General features: G+C 43.4%; 3 long non-coding RNA genes across 4 annotated transcripts; all 3 read right to left on the bottom strand.

The window, feature by feature from the left end:
• Nucleotides 1-8,267: 8,267 nt before the first annotated feature.
• Nucleotides 8,268-12,293, bottom strand: LOC118699991 (uncharacterized). 2 transcript variants are annotated; one of them, XR_008508252.1, is made up of 6 exons: nucleotides 11,140-12,293; nucleotides 11,000-11,043; nucleotides 10,856-10,899; nucleotides 10,734-10,750; nucleotides 9,193-10,652; nucleotides 8,268-8,604 (listed from the first exon to the last, which is right to left on the bottom strand). It is a non-coding gene; the product is annotated as an uncharacterized LOC118699991 (long non-coding RNA). The 2 variants fall into 2 exon arrangements; XR_004982162.2 differs by lacking the exon at nucleotides 8,268-8,604 and adding an exon at nucleotides 8,969-9,064.
• Nucleotides 12,294-20,666: 8,373 nt separating this feature from the next.
• LOC118699930 (uncharacterized) lies at nucleotides 20,667-21,119 on the bottom strand. Its single transcript, XR_004982149.1, has 3 exons — nucleotides 21,035-21,119; nucleotides 20,871-20,951; nucleotides 20,667-20,790 (listed from the first exon to the last, which is right to left on the bottom strand). It is a non-coding gene; the product is annotated as an uncharacterized LOC118699930 (long non-coding RNA).
• Nucleotides 21,120-21,123: 4 nt separating this feature from the next.
• On the bottom strand, nucleotides 21,124-21,548 carry LOC129046619 (uncharacterized). The gene is made up of 3 exons (XR_008508254.1): nucleotides 21,420-21,548; nucleotides 21,300-21,341; nucleotides 21,124-21,205 (listed from the first exon to the last, which is right to left on the bottom strand). It is a non-coding gene; the product is annotated as an uncharacterized LOC129046619 (long non-coding RNA).
• Between the last annotated feature and the right edge of the window lie 299 nt (nucleotides 21,549-21,847).

Here is a 21,847-nt window from a genome sequence, read left to right as displayed (position 1 = left end):
AAGCCCTAAAGGTATCCTAAACATTTCCAGAGAATTCCTAAAAACTCCTGAAAAAAAAACCCCTAAAATATCCCTAAAAAATCCCTGAAAAATCACCTGAAAGACCCTAAAAAAACAGTTTTAACCCTACCTGTAACACTGTGGCCTCCAAACACCATCTCTACCTATTAATCGGAGTAACTGCAAGACCCTCAAACACCACCCAATCACCAGCTTGAGTTGGTCTGGGCAGCACCAAATAAAATAAAAAAAAAAAGCTTTAAAAATAGAAAAATTAAAATAAAAATTAAATAAAAAATAAAATAAAAAATAAAATAAATGCTTTAAACTGGGAAAATAAAAAAAATTAGAAAATTTAAAAAATAAAAAGCTTTAAAACAGAAAAATTAAAACTAAAAATTAAAAAAAAAATTTTAAAAAATAAAAGAAATGCTTTAAAAATAGAAAAATTAAAACTAAAATAAATAAAAAAGAAAATTAAAAAATAAAATAAATGTTTAAAAATTAAAAAAAATTAAAACTAAAAATTAAATAAAAAATAAAAAGAGCTTTAAAAATAGAAAGATCAAAAAATAAAAAGTAAATAAAAATTAAAAAATAAAAAACGTTTAAAAATAAAAAAATCAAAACTAAAAATTAAATAAAAGGAAAATTTAAAAAATAAAATAAAAGCTTTAAAATAGAAAAAAGCAAAAAATAAAAATTAAATAAAAAAGAAAATTAAAAAGATAAAATAAATAGTTTAAAAAATAAAAAATTAAATTAAAAAATAAAATAAAAGCTTTGAAAATAGAAAAAAATTTTTAAAATTAAATAAAAAATAAAAAATCTTTAAAAAACAGAAAGATCAAAAATAAAAATTAAATAAAAAATAATAAAAAAATGCTTTAAAAATAAAAAAAATTAAAACTAAAAATTAAATAAAAAAGAAAATTAAAAAATAAAATAATAGTTTAAAAAGATAAAAATAAAAAATTAAAACTAAAATGAAATAAGAAAATAAATTTGAAAAATAAAATAAATGTTTAAAAATAAAAAAATTAAAACTAAAAATTAAATAAAAAATAAAAAGAGCTTTAAAAATAGAAAGATCAAAAATAAAAATTAAATAAAAAATAAAAAAAATGTTTTAAAAATAAAAAAAAAACAAAACTAAAAATTAAATAAAAAGGAAAATTAAAAAAATAAAATAAAACTTTAAAATTGAAAAAGCAAAAAATAAAAGTTGAATAAAAAATAAAATTAAAAAGATAAAATAAATAGTTTAAAAATAAAAAATTAAAACTAAAAATGAAATATAAAATAAAATTAAAAAATAAAAAAAAGGTTTAAAAATAGAAAAATTTTAAAAAATTAAATAAAAAATAAAAAAAATCTTTAAAAACAGAAAGATCAAAAATAAAAATTAAATAAAAAAAATTAAAAAATGCTTTAAAAACAGAAAGATCAAAACTAAAAATTAAATAAATAAGAAAATTAAAAAAATAAAATAAATAGTTTAAAAATAAAAAATTAAAACTAAAAATGAAATAAAAAATAAAATTAAAAAATATAATAAATGTTTAAAAATAAAAAAATTAAAACTAAAAATTAAAAAAAAAATTAAAAAAGCTTTAAAAATAGAAAGATCAAAAATAAAAATTAATTAAAAAAAATGTTTAAAAATAAAAAAATCAAAACAAAAATTAAATAAAAAATAAAATTAAAAAAATAAAATAAATGCTTTAAAAATAGAAAAAGCAAAACATAAAAATGAAAGAAAATATAATATTAAAAAGATAAAATAAATAGTTTAAAAATAAAAAATTAAAACTAAAAATGAAATAAAAAATTAAATAAAAAATTAAAAAAAGCTTTAAAAATAGAAAGATCAAAAATTAAAATTAAATAAAAAATTAAAAAAAGCTTTAAAAATAAAAAAATCAAAACTAAAAATTAAATAAATAATAAATTTTTAAAAAAAGCTTTAAAAATAGAAAAAAGCAAAAAATAAAAATGAAATAAAAAATAAAATTAAAAGATAAAATAAAAAGCTTTAAAAATAGAAAAATCAAAAATAAAAACTAAATAAAAAATAAAAAATAAAATAAATGCTTTAAAAATAAAAAAATCAAGTCTAAAAATAAATAAAAACTAAAAAAATAAAATAAATGCTTTAAAAAAAGATAAAGCAAAAATAAATATGAAATAAAAAATAAAATTAAAAAAATAAAATAAATAGTTTATAAATAAAAAATGAAAAATAAAAACTAAAAAATAAAATTAAAAAAATAAATGCTTTAAAAAAATAAATCAAAAATTAAAATTAAAAAATTAAAAAATAAAATAAAAAGCTTTAGAAATAGATAAATCAAAAATAAAAATTAAATCAAAAATAATAAGAAAAAAAGCTTTAAAAAAAACCCTCAAAACTAAAAATTAAGAAAAAAATAAAAATAGAAAAATTTTTAAATGCTTTAAAAATATAAAAATTTAAACTAAACATTAAATAAAAAGGAAAATTAAAAAATAAAATAAATGCTTTAAAATAGAAAAGTTAAAACAAAAAAAAAATTAAAAAAAGCTTTAAAAATAGGAAAATTTAAAAAAATTAAATAAAAATTAAATTTAAAAAAAATTAATTAAAAATAATTAAAAAACCAAATAAAATCCGTAAAGTACTGTAAAGTACCGTAAAAGTTCCATAAAAGGTAGTGTCGTAAAGCGCGACTGTCGAAAAAACGCACCTTTTACGACAGTCGCGCTTTACGGCACCTTTTACGACCCTTTTTGCGACAGTCGCGCTTTACGGCACCTTTTACGACACTTTTACGACAGTCGCGCTTTACGGCACCTTTTGCGACAGTCGCGCTTTACGGCACCTTTTACGACACTTTTGCGACAGTCGCACTTTACGGCACCTTTTACGACAGTCGCGCTTTACGGCACCTTTTACGACACTTTTGCGACAGTCGCACTTTACGGCACCTTTTACGACAGTCGCGCTTTACGGCACCTTTTGCGACAGTCGCGCTTTACGGCGCCTTTTACGACAGTCGCGCTTTACGGCAGTTTTACGACAGTCGCGCTTTACGGCACCTTTTGCGACAGTCGCGCTTTACGGCACCTTTTACGACACTTTTGCGACAGTCGCACTTTACGGCACCTTTTACGACAGTCGCGCTTTACGGCACCTTTTACGACAGTCGCGCTTTACGGCAGTTTTACGACAGTCGCGCTTTACGGCACCTTTTGCGACAGTCGCGCTTTACGGCACCTTTTACGACAGTCGCGCTTTACGGCACCTTTTGCGACAGTCGCGCTTTACGGCACCTTTTACGACACTTTTGCGACAGTCGCACTTTTAGGCAGTTTTACGACAGTCGCGCTTTACGGCACCTTTTGCGACAGTCGCGCTTTACGGCACCTTTTACGACAGTCGCGCTTTACGGCAGTTTTACGACAGTCGCGCTTTACGGCACCTTTTGCGACAGTCGCGCTTTACGGCAGTTTTGCGACAGTCGCGATTTACGGCAGCTTTACGACAGTCGCGCTTTACGGCACCTTTTACGACAGTCGCGCTTTACGGCACCTTTTACGACACTTTTGCGACAGTCGCACTTTACGGCACCTTTTACGACAGTCGCGCTTTACGGCAGTTTTACGACAGTCGCGCTTTACGGCACCTTTTGCGACAGTCGCGCTTTACGGCAGTTTTACGACAGTCGCGCTTTACGGCACCTTTTACGACAGTCGCGCTTTACGGCACCTTTTGCGACAGTCGCGCTTTACGGCACCTTTTACGACACTTTTGCGACAGTCGCACTTTACGGCACCTTTTACGACAGTCGCGCTTTACGGCACCTTTTGCGACAGTCGCGCTTTACGGCACCTTTTACGACAGTCGCGCTTTACGGCACTTTTGCGACAGTCGCACTTTACGGCACCTTTTACGACAGTCGCGCTTTACGGCACCTTTTGCGACAGTCGCGCTTCACGGCACCTTTTACGACACTTTTGCGACAGTCGCGCTTTACGGCAGTTTTACGACAGTCGCGCTTTACGGCACCTTTTGCGACACTCGCGCTTTACGGCACCTTTTACGACAGTCGCGCTTTACGGCAGTTTTACGACAGTCGCGCTTTACGGCACCTTTTGCGACAGTCGCACTTTACGGCAGTTTTACGACAGTCGCGCTTTACGGCACCTTTTGCGACAGTCGCGCTTTACGGCGCCTTTTACGACACTCGCGCTTTACGGCACCTTTTACGACAGTCGCGCTTTACGGCACCTTTTACGACACTTTTGCGACAGTCGCGCTTTACGGCACCTTTTGCGACAGTCGCGCTTTACGGCACCTTTTACGACAGTCGCGCTTTACGGCAGTTTTACGACAGTCGCGCTTTACGACACTTTTGCGACAGTCGCGCTTTACGGCGCCTTTTACGACAGTCGCGCTTTACGGCACCTTTTGCGACAGTCGCGCTTTACGGCACATTTTGCGACAGTCGCACTTTACGGCACCTTTTACGACAGTCGCACTTTACGGCAGTTTTACGACAGTCGCGCTTTACGGCACCTTTTGCGACAGTCGCGCTTTACGGCGCCTTTTACGACACTCGCGCTTTACGGCACCTTTTGCGACAGTCGCGCTTTACGGCACCTTTTACGACAGTCGCGCTTTACGGCACCTTTTGCGACAGTCGCGCTTTACGGCAGTTTTACGACAGTCGCGCTTTACGGCACCTTTTACGACAGTCGCGCTTTACGGCACTTTTGCGACAGTCGCACTTTACGGCACCTTTTACGACAGTCGCGCTTTACGGCACCTTTTACGACAGTCGCGCTTTACGGCACCTTTTGCGACAGTCGCGCTTTACGGCAGTTTTACGACAGTCGAGCTTTACGGCACCTTTTACGACAGTCGCGCTTTACGGCACCTTTTACGACAGTCGCGCTTTACGGCACCTTTTACGACACTTTTGCGACAGTCGCGCTTTACGGCACCTTTTGCGACAGTCGCGCTTTACGGCACCTTTTACGACAGTCGCGCTTTACGGCAGTTTTACGACGTTTTATGGAAATTTTACGGCACTTTACAGCACTTTAGAGTTTTTATTTTGTTTTTCATGTATTTTTAATTAATTTTATTTTATTAATTTTGGGTTTTTTTAAATTTTTCTATTTTTAAAGCTTTTTATTTTATTTTTTTAATTTTTTTGTTTTTTTTTATTTTTCTATTTTTAAAGCTTTTTATTTTATTTTTAAAATTTTTTAAAATATAATTTTTAAATTTAATTTTTCTTTTTTTAAAGCATTTATTTTTTTAATTTTGTTTTTTATTTAATTTTTATTTTTCTATTTTTAAGCCTTTGTATTTTTTATTTTTTATTTCTTTTTATTTTTAAACCTTTTTATTTTTAAAATTTTTTTAATTTTTTTTATTTTTAAAACACTTATTTTATTTTTTAAATATTTATATTTAATTTTTAATTTTTCTATTATTAAAGGGGTTTTTTAAATTTTATTTTAAATTTTTTTAAATTTTTCTCTTTTTAAACTATTGTTTTAATTTTTTTTATTTTTATTTTTCATTTTTCTATTTTTAAAGATTTTTATTTTGTTAATTTTTATTTAATTTTTATAATTCATTTTTTTATTTTAAAGGATTTATTATATTTTTTAATTTTGTTTTTTATTGAATGTTTATTTTTCTATTTTTAAAACATTTATTTGATTTTTAATTTTTTTTATTTAAGTTTTAATTTTTCTATTTTTAAAGCTTTTTTAAAATTTTTTAAATTTGTTTTTATTTTTAATTTTTCTATTTTAAAATAATTTTATTTTATTAATTTTTTATTTAATTTTTATATTTAATTCTTTTATTTTTAAAGCATTTATTATATTTTTTAATTTTGTTTTTTATTGAATGTTTATTTTTCTATTTTTAAAGCATTTATTTGATTTTTAATTTTTTTATTTAAGTTTTAATTTTTCTATTTTTAAAGCCTTTTTAAAATTTTTTAAATTTGTTTTTATTTTTAATTTTTCTATTTTAAAAGCATTTTATTTTATTAATTTTTTATTTAATTTTTATATTTAATTCTTTTATTTTTAAAACATTTATTATATTTTTTAATTTTGTTTTTTATTGAATGTTTATTTTTAATTTTTCTATTTTAAAAGCATTTATTTGATTTTTAAAATTTTTTTATTTAATTTTCAATTTTTCTATTTTTTAACCTTTTTTAAATTTTTTTAATTTGTTTTTGTTTTTAATTTTTCTATTTTTAAAGCTTTTAATTTTTTAAATTTTATTTTTAATTTTTTATTTTTAAGTTTTCTATTTTTAAAGCATTTATTTTTTTAATTTCGTTTTTTATTTATTTTTCTATTTTTAATTTTTGTATTTTTAAAGCATTTATTTTTTAATTTTGGGTTTTTTTTAATTTTTATATTTATTTTTTCTATTTTTAAAGCATTTATTTTTTAATTTTGTTTTTTATTTAATTTTTATTTTTAAAATTTTCTATTTTCAAAGGTTTTGATTTTTTAAATTTTATTTTTTATTTATTTTTATTCTTAATTTTTTCATTTTTAAAGCATTTATTTTTTTAATTTTATTTTTTATTTAATTTTTATTTTTAATTTTTCTATTTTCAAAGCTTCTTTATTGTTAAATTTTATTTTTAATTTACTTTTTATTTTTAATTTTATATTTGAAACCTTTTTTATTTTTTAATTTTATTTTTTATTTCTATTTTTAATTTTTCTATTTTTAAACCCTTTAATTTTATTAATTTTTAATTTAATTTTTATATTTATTTTTTCTATTTTTAAAGCATTTATTATATTTTTTAAATTTTGTTTGTATTAAATTTTTATTTTCAATTTTTATATTTTTAAAGCATTTATTTTATTTATTTAATTTTATTTTTTATTTAATTGTTATTTTTCATTTTTCTATTTTTAAAGCACTTTTTAAATTTTATTTTTATTTAATTTTTATTTTTAATTTTTCTCTTTTTAAAGCATTTTATTTTTTAATTTTATTTTTATTTTTTATTTCTAATTTTTCTATTTTTAAAGCATTTATTTTTTTAATTTTGTTTTTCATTTAATTTTTATTTTTAATTTTTCTATTTTTAAAGCTTTTTATTTTATTTTATTTGGTGCTGCCCAAACCTGCTGTAGTGCATTTTTATACTTTGTAATACTTTGAAGTAATTTTGTTTTGTATCCTCATATTTTCCCCAAATGGTTTATCCCAAACTGTACCCCCCTCCCTTTACCTGTGTTATCCCTCTCCCGGGATGAGATCATCCCCAAACCCCCACCCTGCCTCTCTGTCAATCACTCAGCCTCCCATTCCCTCCATCCAGAAGTTTCAGTCCAAGTCCTCGAGTGATTAGCCAGAGGCTAGGGGTCAGCCCCCCAGGCCTTGCCCCATACGCTGTCCTATATGTCTATCCCCCAGCATCCATCCCTTAGGGTCACTTAATGGTTGGTAGGATGTTATCTACTGTCGGTTTCCACCTCCCTTCAAATGTAACCTTGGCACAGCTCCCGGGACTCTCGGCAGGAGCCCCCTGAGGTGCAGGAGCTCCTATGGGACTCCTAATAAAACCTTGCATTAACCCCTGCTAAGAGTCGGCCCTTTATCATCTACCGCTGTCTCTGGTGTCTCTTGTGCTGCAAAGGCGACCAGGCCAGGTGCCCTCAGCACCCTCGGGGCACACACAGAGAGTGTCTCCCCCCAGCCCAGGTGCCCTCAGTACCCTCGGGGCACACACAGAGAGTGTCTCCCCCCAGCCCAGGTGCCCTCAGTACCCTCGGGGCACACACAGAGAGTGTCTCCCCCCAGCCCAGGTGCCCTCAGTACCCTCGGGGCACAGAGAGTGTCTCCCCCCAGCCCAGGTGCCCTCAGTACCCTCGGGGCACAGAGAGTGTCTCCCCCCAGCCCAGGTGCCCTCAGTACCCTCGGGGCACAGAGAGTGTCTCCCCCCAGCCCAGGTGCCCTCAGTACCCTCGGGGCACAGAGAGTGTCTCCCCGCTCTCGGCCGTGCCGGGGCTGCCAACTCAGGACCGGCCGAGGGTTCCTGAGGGGCTCGCACAAACCCACTCGGTCGCTGATTGTGGTGGTGTTTGAGGGTCCTCCAGGACAAGGGAGGAGATGAGAATCTTGACTCCCCCTTTCAGAAGGCTGAAATATTATTTTATCATCTCTATTATATTAAAAGAAAATGAGATATTAGAATTACACTAAAAGAGCAAGGAGACATCAGAAAGCTGGAAAGGAATGAATAATAAAAACCTGGGACTGATCACAGCCCCGACACCGCTGGACCATGATTGGTCATCAAGTAGAAACAATGCACAGGAGACCAACCCAAGATGCCCCTGTTGCTAAACCATCTCCAGCCCACACTCCACAGCCACCAGATTGTTATTGGTTCCATTTCTGTTCTGAGGCTTCTCAGGAGAAAAATCCCAGCGAAAGGATTTTCATCAAACACGTCAGTGCCAGGTGATGGCACAGGCAGCATCGGCCGGCCGAGGTCACTGTGTCATCCCTGCCAGCCCAGGTGTCACAGCAAGGAGGAGAGAGTTCACCCTTTGCTCACACTGCAATACAGAGCAATACAACACAACACACACATTAACACAAGATGATAACCTTTTTCTATTTTCATTACTTGTGGATTTATTGTTACAGGACACCCAAAACAACAAAAGCACACAAAAAACAGCACTCATCTACCATTAACATCCCCGTCACATTACACACAAACTCACCGTCCCTCCCCTCACAACTGCTAAATTACACCCCAGCAATCCTTGGTCCTCAGGAACATGGTTCCCAGGAGCCTCCAAAAAATCCTCCTGCCTGACGAAATACCCAGTCCCTGGACGGTGCACGCCCAAACTTTGGCGATGAACGTCGCCTCGCAGACTGACCGGGACCGGGGAAAAAAACCCAGCCGGGGGGCAAAAAAAAAAAAGAAAAAAAAAACCCAGCCGGGGGTGGCGGTGGGGAACCAGGCTAGGGATTTTTTACTCTAAATTTACAAATGAGTTGAAAAACCTGAAAAGCAAAAGTCACACGGTTAAATCCAGTCAGCATGCACTCACACACTCAGAGATGAGCAGACAGACAGACACAGACACATGCTCACGCACTCCTCCCATTTAAACGTTCCCTGCGGCTCTTACTCGAGACGCTGAAGAACGCGCTTCCACGCTTCTTCTGGCTGCCGCTCCTCGACGTCAAATGGTAGATTCTGGGGAAATCGGCAGCCTCAGGGACCTGTGAGACGACAGGAAGCGGTCAACGAGTGGCTATCTGACAGCTAGGACTTGTCCCCGCTCTGGACCAATAAATTTTCTACCCAAAATCCCATAAAAGACAGATGAACAGTCAAGTTTTTATAACTGTTCTACCTAACTGTGACTATGTGCCAGGGCAGGGCAGCTCCGACCATAAGTGGTACAACGTAAGTACACACGATATAAGCCGACGCATACAGTGCAAGTGTACATGGAGTGTAAGTACATACAGTATAAGCCAACATAGGTACACACAATATAAGTACATACAGTATAAGCCAGCATAGGTACAAGCAATGTAAGCACATACAGTATAAGCCAGGACTTGAGGTAACTCTCTGGAAGATACTAATTCTTGAGCCCTATACCCTTTGAGAAGATAGAACCTATAGAACTTCTGCAGTCACATGAGGAGGGTGTAAGACGCTTCCTCCAGAAGTCCAAGAGAATGGCGTGGAAAAAAAGGCACTACCAAAGCCGGTAGTGAGAAGGAAGACGGATGAGAACATCTTGTCCCTTTGAGACATTCCTGTCTCAAAGAGTAAAAATGTAAAGATGCCGGAATAAGGGATATCCGGAAAGGAACGTGACTAGAATATGGGCAATGTGGCACGGAATAGTGCCAATAAAGCATCGAGACGTGACAAAGGCCTGTGACACGTAAGACAATGGACACAGACTACATAACACAGACACAGACGACATAACATAGACACAGACGACATAACACAGAGACGAGTGACAACTGCCTGGCACTGTCCCCGTAGGGACCCGAGATTCCTAACGCAAGATGAGCCAGAGGCTGATGATGCCAAAGGAAAGGAAGCCCTATGACAAGAGCACGTGATGATGAAACGGAACTCGTTAAAACAAGTTAGTGCCACAGCAATTAAGAGGATGCTCGAGAGGCTCGGCGAGCCTAGAGAAAGAAGCCGACTGCCGGGTGACCGTGGCCGTAGCTCCGGACGTGAAGGCGAGCTCCTCGGGGGAAAGATCCGTGACGACGTCGAGTCGAGGAAGGCGGACGACACAAAGTACGCGAAAATGTGGAGATGGGTCGGAACTGCCCTGCCCGGCAAAGGCTCTGGCGAGGCTGAGGGGAAACCCTCTCCCTTTACTTCCAGAGAGCCCGCCCCCCTACAGACCTGTCCCCTAAGCTGACATCTGATGGCCTCCTGTGAGAGTAAAGGTTTTTACCCTTCTCCCAGCCACTGGCCCCGACACTTAGCTTTTGGAAGAGGAGCGGACAAAATCCATCCTCGGTCGGACGTGGACGTTGAGATGCTCTCCGTGTGTGCTTCGGTGCTGCCGTTTCCAAGCTTTGGCTACGAGCCTCCTCAGGGTACCTAAGACAAAACAGAAAACCTGACTATTGCCCTCAAAAACAGTAATCCCCGGGACTCCTCCACACCACTGCCCCGGCTCACCTCAAATCTTGATTTGACTCCAGAGGGTGCCCAGAAGATACCGGCGAAAAGAAAAGGTACACGCTTAGCATGCTGCTGTGTAATGCTCACCTAGGAGTCAGCCTGCCTAAACTCCGACTCACCTGCCCTCCTCTGATCCAGGGCGTGCCTAGGGCAGCGACAGCACCTGCAAAGAAACAAAGCAGAAAATTTGCTGAGATACTGTGAAAACACAACCTCCCAAATCTGACAAGGATGCCGCAACAATACCTTAAGCCTGCACACACCTGGCACGGATATGCTCGGCCAGGATAGATGGCAAGTGGACCAGCTAAAAGACAACAAAAACAAGAGGAGATGCTTACAACTGCACAAAAACTGAGACATCAGCAATAACAACTGCTTCTGTACGCTACTCAATGCTCACCTCACCCACTCGGCCATGACTTCCTAAAAAGAGAGACAAAGAACACTGCTGTAACAGCCACCATTTATGCTCCCTCTGCAGAAACAAACAGTGACTGACCTGCTCAGGGCAATCCCCTCACCCAGGATCGGGGGCTCTGCCCTGGATTTTATCCATCTGCATCTGAAAGAAAGTTAGGACGAAAGTCAAAGGTCTGCAGGATAACTTAAGAGCTCCAAATAACTTGTGTCCATCGACACATCGCACTTAGAGTTCAACCACACCCCACATTACAAACTTCAAGTCCACAGGATTTCTCATATTGCACCAGGCTATGCGGCAGGGCAGAGCAGCTCCGGCACAAATGTGTGTGCAGACACCCGTGACACAGGACAGGACGTGACAGACAACGGGGACACAACAAGGACAGAAATCTCCTGGCAAGGAAAATGGCTACAAGGACTGAGAGAATGCAAAAGGAGATGACCGAGGAGAGACCGAGGGTGAGCTGATGAGGCTCAGAGAAACCTGGAGGAAGAAGATGCTAACTGAATGATTTATTCCAAGAACTGCAAAGATGGATGCCCGAGAATCCTACGGCCAGAAGCCTCTACCTGCCCTCACGTTCTTTCAAGTCCAAGTCCGCCATAATGGATCCTGGCGGGGCATAGCTGTCCATACAGCTCAGAACAAGACCTGAAAAGACATCCGACCGGATGCTTCTAAAGAGACAAGAGAGTCTGATGCCTGTCTGAGATCCCGAGTCAAAAGTTCTATGGCCTGGGTGCCAGGCCGAGGAATGCAGAGAGCACAGATGCTAACAATGATGCCAGGGTTTCTGACAGGCCCCTCAAAGGGCTCAGGGAAAAGACATGACATATGCAAACAACACATAAAACACAAAAGACAAGTGACACAATACACACCAGGACTGCTCTGCCCTGCGCACCTCAGCACTGTGATCCAAAGTCAGGCTTTGCTTTTATGGGGCCTAAGGGGCCGCTTCAGGGACACCGCCACCTCCGAAGGGGAAACAAAAACCCCTCCCAGTAATTCCCAAACCAGCACCCTGCTTTCATCCCCTCTGTGGGTCGTGGCCCTCTACTTATCTCTCGCACATCTGGGGATGCCGGTCTCGGGTGCGAAGAAAGGCCACCTCGTCAGCCGGGAAGCTCCTGCTGGCACCGGGCTGGTGTCTCTTAGACAGCTGTATTAAAGAAAACCAAACATCAGTGCCCAATCTCGGCAGCCCATCGGCCAAAACCCCACAAGTCTGCTACTCACCGTGCTCCTAAGAACGCTCAGCTGCTCGGGCCGCACGCTTCGGGCACGCTCGGAGACCGAGGCCGTCGTCACAGGGGGTGCCTGGGTTAAGAGGAGATGAGGTGATTTGGCATGGCTGAAACCTGAGTGGACCCTCGCTCCTCCTCCCTACTTCCCCGACTCACCCCAACTCCTCGGCAGGTGCCCAAGGCCACCTGGATGGCACCTTGAAATAGAAAAGTTCTGGGCTTCATCACCAGGTCCTGTAACGCATCCACAGGGCTCACACGTGCAGGGAACCCGGTGCATCGGCCGGCTGGTGACGGGGGCTCGGCAGGCTCCGAGTGGATTGCCTAAACCACAAAAAAAGAGAATGGAAACTTAGAGCTGCACCAGACACTGAGAGCTGAGCAATAACAGCTACTTCTCTCCACTGCTCACCTTGACTGCTGGTACCCAGATTTACTTCCTAAAAAGAAAGACAAAGAACAGAGCTGTAACAGAGTCACCACAAACACTTCTGCTGCAGAGATAAACGGTGCCTCACCTGGTTGGGGGAAACCACTCACCCAGGATGGGGCCCTCTGGCACACATTTAATCCATCTGAATCTGAAAAAAAAGTTAGGACAAGAGTCAAACTGTTGCAGGATAACTTAAGAGCTCCAGATATCCTGTGTCCATCTACAAATCCCACCTAGAGTCCAACTACACCCCACATTACAAACTTCAAGTCCCCGGGACTTCTCCTATTGCACCACGCTATGCGGCAGGGCAGAGCAGCTCCGGCACAAATGTGTGTGCGCACACCCGTGACACAGGACAGGACGTGACAGACAAGGGGGACACAACACGGACAGAAATCTCCTGGCAAGGAAAATGGCTGCGAGGACAGAGAATGCAAAAGGAGATGACCGAGGAGAGACCGAGGGTGAGCTGATGAGGCTCAGAGAAACCTGGAGGAAGAAGACGCTAACTGAATGATTTATTCCAAGAACTGCAAAGATGGATGCCCGAGAATCCTACGGCCAGAAGCCTCTACCTGCCCTCACGTTCTTTCAAGTCCAAGTCCGCCATAATGGATCCTGGCGGGGCATAGCTGTCCATACAGCTCAGAACAAGACCTGAAAAGACATCCGACCGGATGCTTCTAAAGAGACAAGAGAGTCTGATGCCTGTCTGAGATCCCGAGTCAAAAGTTCTATGGCCTGGGTGCCAGGCCGAGGAATGCAGAGAGCACAGATGCTAACAATGATGCCAGGGTTTCTGACAGGCCCCTCAAAGGCCTAAGGTAAAAGACATGACATATGCAAACAACACATAAAACACAAAAGACAAGTGACACAATACACACCAGGACTGCTCTGCCCTGCGCACCTCAGCACTGTGATCCAAAGTCAGGCTTTGCTTTTATGGGGCCTAAGGGGCCGCTTCAGGGACACCGCCACCTCCGAAGGGGAAACAAAAACCCCTCCCAGTAATTCCCAAACCAGCACCCTGCTTTCATCCCCTCTGTGGGTCGTGGCCCTCTACTTATCTCTCGCACATCTGGGGATGCCGGTCTCGGGTGCGAAGAAAGGCCACCTCGTCAGCCGGGAAGCTCCTGCTGGCACCGGGCTGGTGTCTCTTAGACAGCTGTATTAAAGAAAACCAAACATCAGTGCCCAATCTCGGCAGCCCATCGGCCAAAACCCCACAAGTCTGCTACTCACCGTGCTCCTAAGAACGCTCAGCTGCTCGGGCCGCACGCTTCGGGCACGCTCGGAGACCGAGGCCGTCGTCACAGGGGGTGCCTGGGTTAAGAGGAGATGAGGTGATTTGGCATGGCTGAAACCTGAGTGGACCATCACTCCTCCTCCCTACTTCCCCGACTCACCCCAACTCCTTGGCAGGTGCCCAAGGCCACCTGGATGGCACCTTGAAATAGAAAAGTTCTGGGCTTCATCACCAGGTCCTGTAACGCATCCACAGGGCTCACACGTACAGGGAACCCGGTGCATCGGCCGGCTGGTGACGGGGGCTCGGCAGGCTCCGAGTGGATTGCCTAAACCACAAAAAAAGAGAATGGAAACTTAGAGCTGCACCAGACACTGAGAGCTGAGCAATAACAACTACTTCTCTCCACTGCTCACCTTGACTGCTGGTACACAGATTTACTTCCTAAAAAGAAAGACAAAGAACAGAGCTGTAACAGAGTCACCACAAACACTTCTGCTGCAGAGATAAACGGTGCCTCACCTGGTTGGGGGAAACCACTCACCCAGGATGGGGCCCTCTGGCACACATTTAATCCATCTGAATCTGAAAAAAAAAGTTAGGACAAGTTATCCTGCAACAGTCTGGCTCTTAAGAGCTCCAGATATCCTGTGTCCATCTACAAATCCCACCTAGAGTCCAACTACACCCCACATTACAAAGTCCAGGTCCCCGGGACTTCTCCTATTGCACCAGGCTATGCGGCAGGGCAGAGCAGCTCCGGCACAAATGTGTGTGCGCACACCCGTGACACAGGACAGACAGGACATGACAAACAACGGGGACACAACACGGACAGAAATCTCCTGGCAAGGAAAATGGCTGCGAGGACTGAGAGAATGCAAAAGGAGATGACCGAGACCGATGGTGAGCTGATGAGGCTCAGAGAAACCTGGAGGAAGAAGACGCTAACCGAATGATTTATTCCAAGAACTGCAAAGATGGATGCCCGAGAATCCTACGGCCAGAAGCCTCTACCTGCCCTCACGTTCTTTCAAGTCCAAGTCCGCCATAATGGATCCTGGCAGGGCATAGCTGTCCATACAGCTCAGAACAAGACCTGAAAAGACATCCGACCGGATGCTTCTAAAGAGACAAGAGAGTCTGATGCCTGTCTGAGATCCCGAGTCAAAAGTTCTATGGCCTGGGTGCCAGGCCGAGGAATGCAGAGAGCACAGATGCTAACAATGATGCCAGGGTTTCTGACAGGCCCCTCAAAGGCCTAAGGTAAAAGACATGACATATGCAAACAACACATAAAACACAAAAGACAAGTGACACAATACACACCAGGACTGCTCTGCCCTGCGCACCTCAGCACTGTGATCCAAAGTCAGGCTTTGCTTTTATGGGGCCTAAGGGGCCGCTTCAGGGACACCGCCACCTCCGAAGTGGACTGAAAAACCCCTCCCAGTAATTCCCAAACCAGCACCCTGCTTTCATCCCCTCTGTGGGTCGTGGCCCTCTACTTATCTCTCGCACATCTGGGGATGCCGGTCTCGGGTGCGAAGAAAGGCCACCTCGTCAGCCGGGAAGCTCCTGCTGGCACCGGGCTGGTGTCTCTTAGACAGCTGTATTAAAGAAAACCAAACATCAGTGCCCAATCTCGGCAGCCCATCGGCCAAAACCCCACAAGTCTGCTACTCACCGTGCTCCTAAGAACGCTCAGCTGCTCGGGCCGCACGCTTCGGGCACGCTCGGAGACCGAGGCCGTCGTCACAGGGGGTGCCTGGGTTAAGAGGAGATGAGGTGATTTGGCATGGCTGAAACCTGAGTGGACCCTCGCTCCTCCTCCCTACTTCCCCGACTCACCCCAACTCCTTGGCAGGTGCCCAAGGCCACCTGGATGGCACCTTGAAATAGAAAAGTTCTGGGCTTCATCACCAGGTCCTGTAACGCATCCACAGGGCTCACACGTGCAGGGAACCCGGTGCATCGGCCGGCTGGTGACGGGGGCTCGGCAGGCTCCGAGTGGATTGCCTAAACCACAAAAAAAGAGAATGGAAACTTAGAGCTGCACCAGACACTGAGACCGGAGCAATAACAACTACTTCTCTCCACTGCTCACCTTGACTGCTGGTACCCAGATTTACTTCCTAAAAAGAAAGACAAAGAACAGAGCTGTAACAGAGTCACCACATACACTTCTGCTGCAGAGATAAACGGTGCCTCACCTGCTCAGGGGAAACCACTCACCCAGGATGGGGCCCTCTGGCACACATTTAATCCATCTGAATCTGAAAAAAAAGTTAGGACAAGAGTCAAACTGTTGCAGGATAACTTAAGAGCTCCAGATACCCTGTGTCCATCTACAAATCCCACCTAGAGTCCAACTACACCCCACATTACAAACTTCAAGTCCCCGGGACTTCTCCTATTGCACCACGCTATGCGGCAGGGCAGAGCAGCTCCGGCACAAATGTGTGTGCGCACACCCGTGACACAGGACAGGACGTGACAGACAAGGGGGACACAACACGGACAGAAATCTCCTGGCAAGGAAAATGGCTGCGAGGACAGAGAATGCAAAAGGAGATGACCGAGGAGAGACCGAGGGTGAGCTGATGAGGCTCAGAGAAACCTGGAGGAAGAAGACGCTAACTGAATGATTTATTCCAAGAACTGCAAAGATGGATGCCCGAGAATCCTACGGCCAGAAGCCTCTACCTGCCCTCACGTTCTTTCAAGTCCAAGTCCGCCATAATGGATCCTGGCGGGGCATAGCTGTCCATACAGCTCAGAACAAGACCTGAAAAGACATCCGACCGGATGCTTCTAAAGAGACAAGAGAGTCTGATGCCTGTCTGAGATCCCGAGTCAAAAGTTCTATGGCCTGGGTGCCAGGCCGAGGAATGCAGAGAGCACAGATGCTAACAATGATGCCAGGGTTTCTGACAGGCCCCTCAAAGGGCTCAGGGAAAAGACATGACATATGCAAACAACACATAAAACACAAAAGACAAGTGACACAATACACACCAGGACTGCTCTGCCCTGCGCACCTCAGCACTGTGATCCAAAGTCAGGCTTTGCTTTTATGGGGCCTAAGGGGCCGCTTCAGGGACACCGCCACCTCCGAAGGGGAAACAAAAACCCCTCCCAGTAATTCCCAAACCAGCACCCTGCTTTCATCCCCTCTGTGGGTCGTGGCCCTCTACTTATCTCTCGCACATCTGGGGATGCCGGTCTCGGGTGCGAAGAAAGGCCACCTCGTCAGCTGGGAAGGTCCTGCTGGCACCGGGCTGGTGTCTCTTAGACAGCTGTATTAAAGAAAACCAAACATCAGTGCCCAATCTCGGCAGCCCATCGGCCAAAACCCCACAAGTCTGCTACTCACCGTGCTCCTAAGAACGCTCAGCTGCTCGGGCCGCACGCTTCGGGGACGCTCGGAGACCGAGGCCGTCGTCACAGGGGGTGCCTCGGCTAAGAGGAGATGAGGTGATTTGGCATGGCTGAAACCTGAGTGGACCCTCGCTCCTCCTCCCTACTTCCCCGACTCACCCCAACTCCTTGGCAGGTGCCCAAGGCCACCTGGATGGCACCTTGAAATAGAAAAGTTCTGGGCTTCATCACCAGGTCCTGTAACGCATCCACAGGGCTCACACGTACAGGGAACCCGGTGCATCGGCCGGCTGGTGACGGGGGCTCGGCAGGCTCCGAGTGGATTGCCTAAACCACAAAAAAAGAGAATGGAAACTTAGAGCTGCACCAGACACTGAGAGCTGAGCAATAACAACTACTTCTCTCCACTGCTCACCTTGACTGCTGGTACCCAGATTTACTTCCTAAAAAGAAAGACAAAGAACAGAGCTGTAACAGAGTCACCACAAACACTTCTGCTGCAGAGATAAACGGTGCCTCACCTGGTTGGGGGAAACCACTCACCCAGGATGGGGCCCTCTGGCACACATTTAATCCATCTGAATCTGAAAAAAAAAGTTAGGACAAGTTATCCTGCAACAGTCTGGCTCTTAAGAGCTCCAGATATCCTGTGTCCATCTACAAATCCCACCTAGAGTCCAACTACACCCCACATTACAAACTTCAAGTCCACAGGACTTCTCATATTGCACCACGCTATGCGGCAGGGCAGAGCAGCTCCGGCACAAATGTGTGTGCGCACACCCGTGACACAGGACAGACAGGACATGACAAACAACGGGGACACAACACGGACAGAAATCTCCTGGCAAGGAAAATGGCTGCGAGGACTGAGAGAATGCAAAAGGAGATGACCGAGGAGAGACCGATGGTGAGCTGATGAGGCTCAGAGAAACCTGGAGGAAGAAGATGCTAACTGAATGATTTATTCCAAGAACTGCAAAGATGGATGCCCGAGAATCCTACGGCCAGAAGCCTCTACCTGCCCTCACGTTCTTTCAAGTCCAAGTCCGCCATAATGGATCCTGGCGGGGCATAGCTGTCCATACAGCTCAGAACAAGACCTGAAAAGACATCCGACCGGATGCTTCTAAAGAGACAAGAGAGTCTGATGCCTGTCTGAGATCCCGAGTCAAAAGTTCTATGGCCTGGGTGCCAGGCCGAGGAATGCAGAGAGCACAGATGCTAACAATGATGCCAGGGTTTCTGACAGGCCCCTCAAAGGGCTCAGGGAAAAGACATGACATATGCAAACAACACATAATACACAAATGACAAGTGACACAATACACACCAGGACTGCTCTGCCCTGCGCACCTCAGCACTGTGATCCAAAGTCAGGCTTTGCTTTTATGGGGCCTAAGGGGCCGCTTCAGGGACACCGCCACCTCCGAAGTGGACTGAAAAACCCCTCCCAGTAATTCCCAAACCAGCACCCTGCTTTCATCCCCTCTGTGGGTCGTGGCCCTCTACTTATCTCTCGCACATCTGGGGATGCCGGTCTCGGGTGCGAAGAAAGGCCACCTCGTCAGCCGGGAAGCTCCTGCTGGCACCGGGCTGGTGTCTCTTAGACAGCTGTATTAAAGAAAACCAAACATCAGTGCCCAATCTCGGCAGCCCATCGGCCAAAACCCCACAAGTCTGCTACTCACCGTGCTCCTAAGAACGCTCAGCTGCTCGGGCCGCACACTTCGGGCACGCTCGGAGACCGAGGCCGTCGTCACAGGGGGTGCCTGGGTTAAGAGGAGATGAGGTGATTTGGCATGGCTGAAACCTGAGGGGACCATCACTCCTCCTCCCTACTTCCCCGACTCACCCCAACTCCTTGGCAGGTGCCCAAGGCCACCTGGATGGCACCTTTAAATAGAAAAGTTCTGGGCTTCATCACCAGGTCCTGTAACGCATCCACAGGGCTCACACGTGCAGGGAACCCGGTGCATCGGCCGGCTGGTGACGGGGGCTCGGCAGGCTCCGAGTGGATTGCCTAAACCACAAAAAAAGAGAATGGAAACTTAGAGCTGCACCAGACACTGAGACCGGAGCAATAACAACTACTTCTCTCCACTGCTCACCTTGACTACTGGTGTCTGGACTTACTTCCTAAAAAGAACGACAAAGAACAGTGCTGTAACACAATCACCATTTACACTTCCTCAGCAGAGACAAATGGTGCCTCACCTGCTCGGGGGAATCCCCTCACCCGGGATGGGGGGCTCTGCCCTGGATTTTATCCTTCTGCACCTGAAAGAAAGTTAGGATGAAAGTCAAAGAGCTGCAGGATAACTTAAGAGCTCCAGATATCTTGTGTCCATCTACACATCCCAGCTAGAGTCCAACTACACCCCACATTACAAACATCAAGTCCCCGGGACTTCTCCTATTGCACCAGGCTATGCAGCAGGGCAGAGCAGCTCCGGCACAAATGCGTGCGTACACCGGTGACACGGGATGGACGGGACGTGACAAACAATGGGCACGAGACACGGACGGAAATCCCTTGGAGAGGAAAATGGCTGCAAGGACTGAGAGAATGCAAAAGGAGATGATCGAGGTGAGACCGATGGTGAGATGGTGAGGCTCAGAGAACCCTGGAGGAAGAAGATCCTAACTGAATGATTTATTTCAAGAACTGCAAAGATGAATGCCCAGGAATCCTATGGTCAGAATCCTCTCCCTAACCTCAGATTCTTACAAGTCGTAATCCACCATAATGGATCCTGGCAGGGCATAGCTATCCATACAGCTCAGAAAAAGACCTGACAAGACAAGACATCTGACTGGATGCTTCCAAAGAGAGAACTTTTGATTGCGGAGCTCAGACAGGTATCAGAATCGCATCTATGGCCTGGGTGCCGGGGCAAGGAATGCTGATATCACAGATGCTAAGAATGATGTCAGGGTTTCTGCTAGGCCCCTCAAAGGCCTAAGGTAAAAGACCCGAGATATGCAAACAACACATAATGCACGATAGACAAGTGACACGATACACGTCGGGACTGCTCTGCCCTGTGCACCTCAGCACTGTGATCAAAAGTGAGACTTTCCTTTAATGGGCCTAAGGGCCCACTTCTTGGCTACCCTCATCTCCAGAGCTGACTCAACACCCCCCCCCCCCAGAGAGTCCCAACCCAGCACCCCACTTTCAGCCCCTATGTGGGTTGCAGCCCTCTACTTATCTCTCGGACGGGTGGGTGTGCCGATGCGTGTCAGCTTCGATAGGAAGCGGATGCACCGTCTGGGAAGTCCCTGCTGACACGGGCTATTGTTCTCTTAGTCTGCCAAGAGAAAGGAAACCAAACGTGAGTGCACGATCTTAGCAGCATGGCAGCCAAAACACGACAAGTCTGCTACTCACCCTTCTCCTAAGAATGCTCGGCTCCTCGGGCTGCACGCTTCGGGCTCGCTTGGAGGCCGACGCCGTTGTCGCAGGGTGCGCCTGGGTAAAGTGGAGACGAGGTGATTTGCCATTGCTGTGACCTGAGTTGAGCCTCCCCCCTCCTCCCTACCTCCTCCGCTCACCGCAACTCCTCGGCCGCTCCCGAGGGCTCCTCGGATGGGACCGTGAAATAGAAAATTTGAAGGCTTCATCATCACAGAGTCCTGTAATACTTCCATGGAGCTCATATTTGCAGGAAACCCGGTGCATCGGCCGGTTGGTGACAGGGGCCGGACATACGCCGAGTCGATTGCCTAAATCGCACAAACGAGAATGGATGCTTGTAGTTGCACCAGAGAGTGAGACTTGAGCAATAACCACTGCTTCTGTACGCTACTCAATGCTCACCTTGCCCACTCAGCCTTGACTGCTGCTCTCTGCTTTGACTTCCTAAAAAGAAAGACAAAGAACAGTGCTGTAACACAGACACCATTTACACTTCCTCGGCAGAGACAAATGGTGCCTCACCTGCTCGGGAGAAACCCCTCACCCGGGATGGGTACCTCTGGCATAGATTTAATCTATCTGAATCTGAAAAAGAGTTAGGACAAAAGTCAAAGGGCTGCGGGATAACTTAAGAGCTCCAGATATCTTGTGTCCATCGACAAATCCCACCTAGAGTCCAACTACACCCCACATCACAAATTCCAAGTCCCCGGGACTTCTCCTGTTGCAGCAGGTTATGCGGCAGGGCAGAGCAGCTCCGGCACAAACGCGTGCGGACACCCATGACACCGAACGCGACAAACCGGGGGACGTTAAACATGACACATTAGGCTTGTGGTGAGAGCCTCGAGGGGAAAAGGGAGAGATATCTGACCAAAGGGACCCCAAAGACACACTAGGTAACACGGTACACCGGACAACATGACATGGACCGGAACTGCTCTGCCCTG

This window comes from Molothrus ater, chromosome 2 (genome assembly GCF_012460135.2).
Source record: "Molothrus ater isolate BHLD 08-10-18 breed brown headed cowbird chromosome 2, BPBGC_Mater_1.1, whole genome shotgun sequence".
Lineage (NCBI taxonomy): Eukaryota > Metazoa > Chordata > Aves > Passeriformes > Icteridae > Molothrus > Molothrus ater.
The sequence above is the reverse complement of the archived record's forward strand: the minus strand, read 5'-3'. Positions and strand labels throughout refer to the sequence as shown.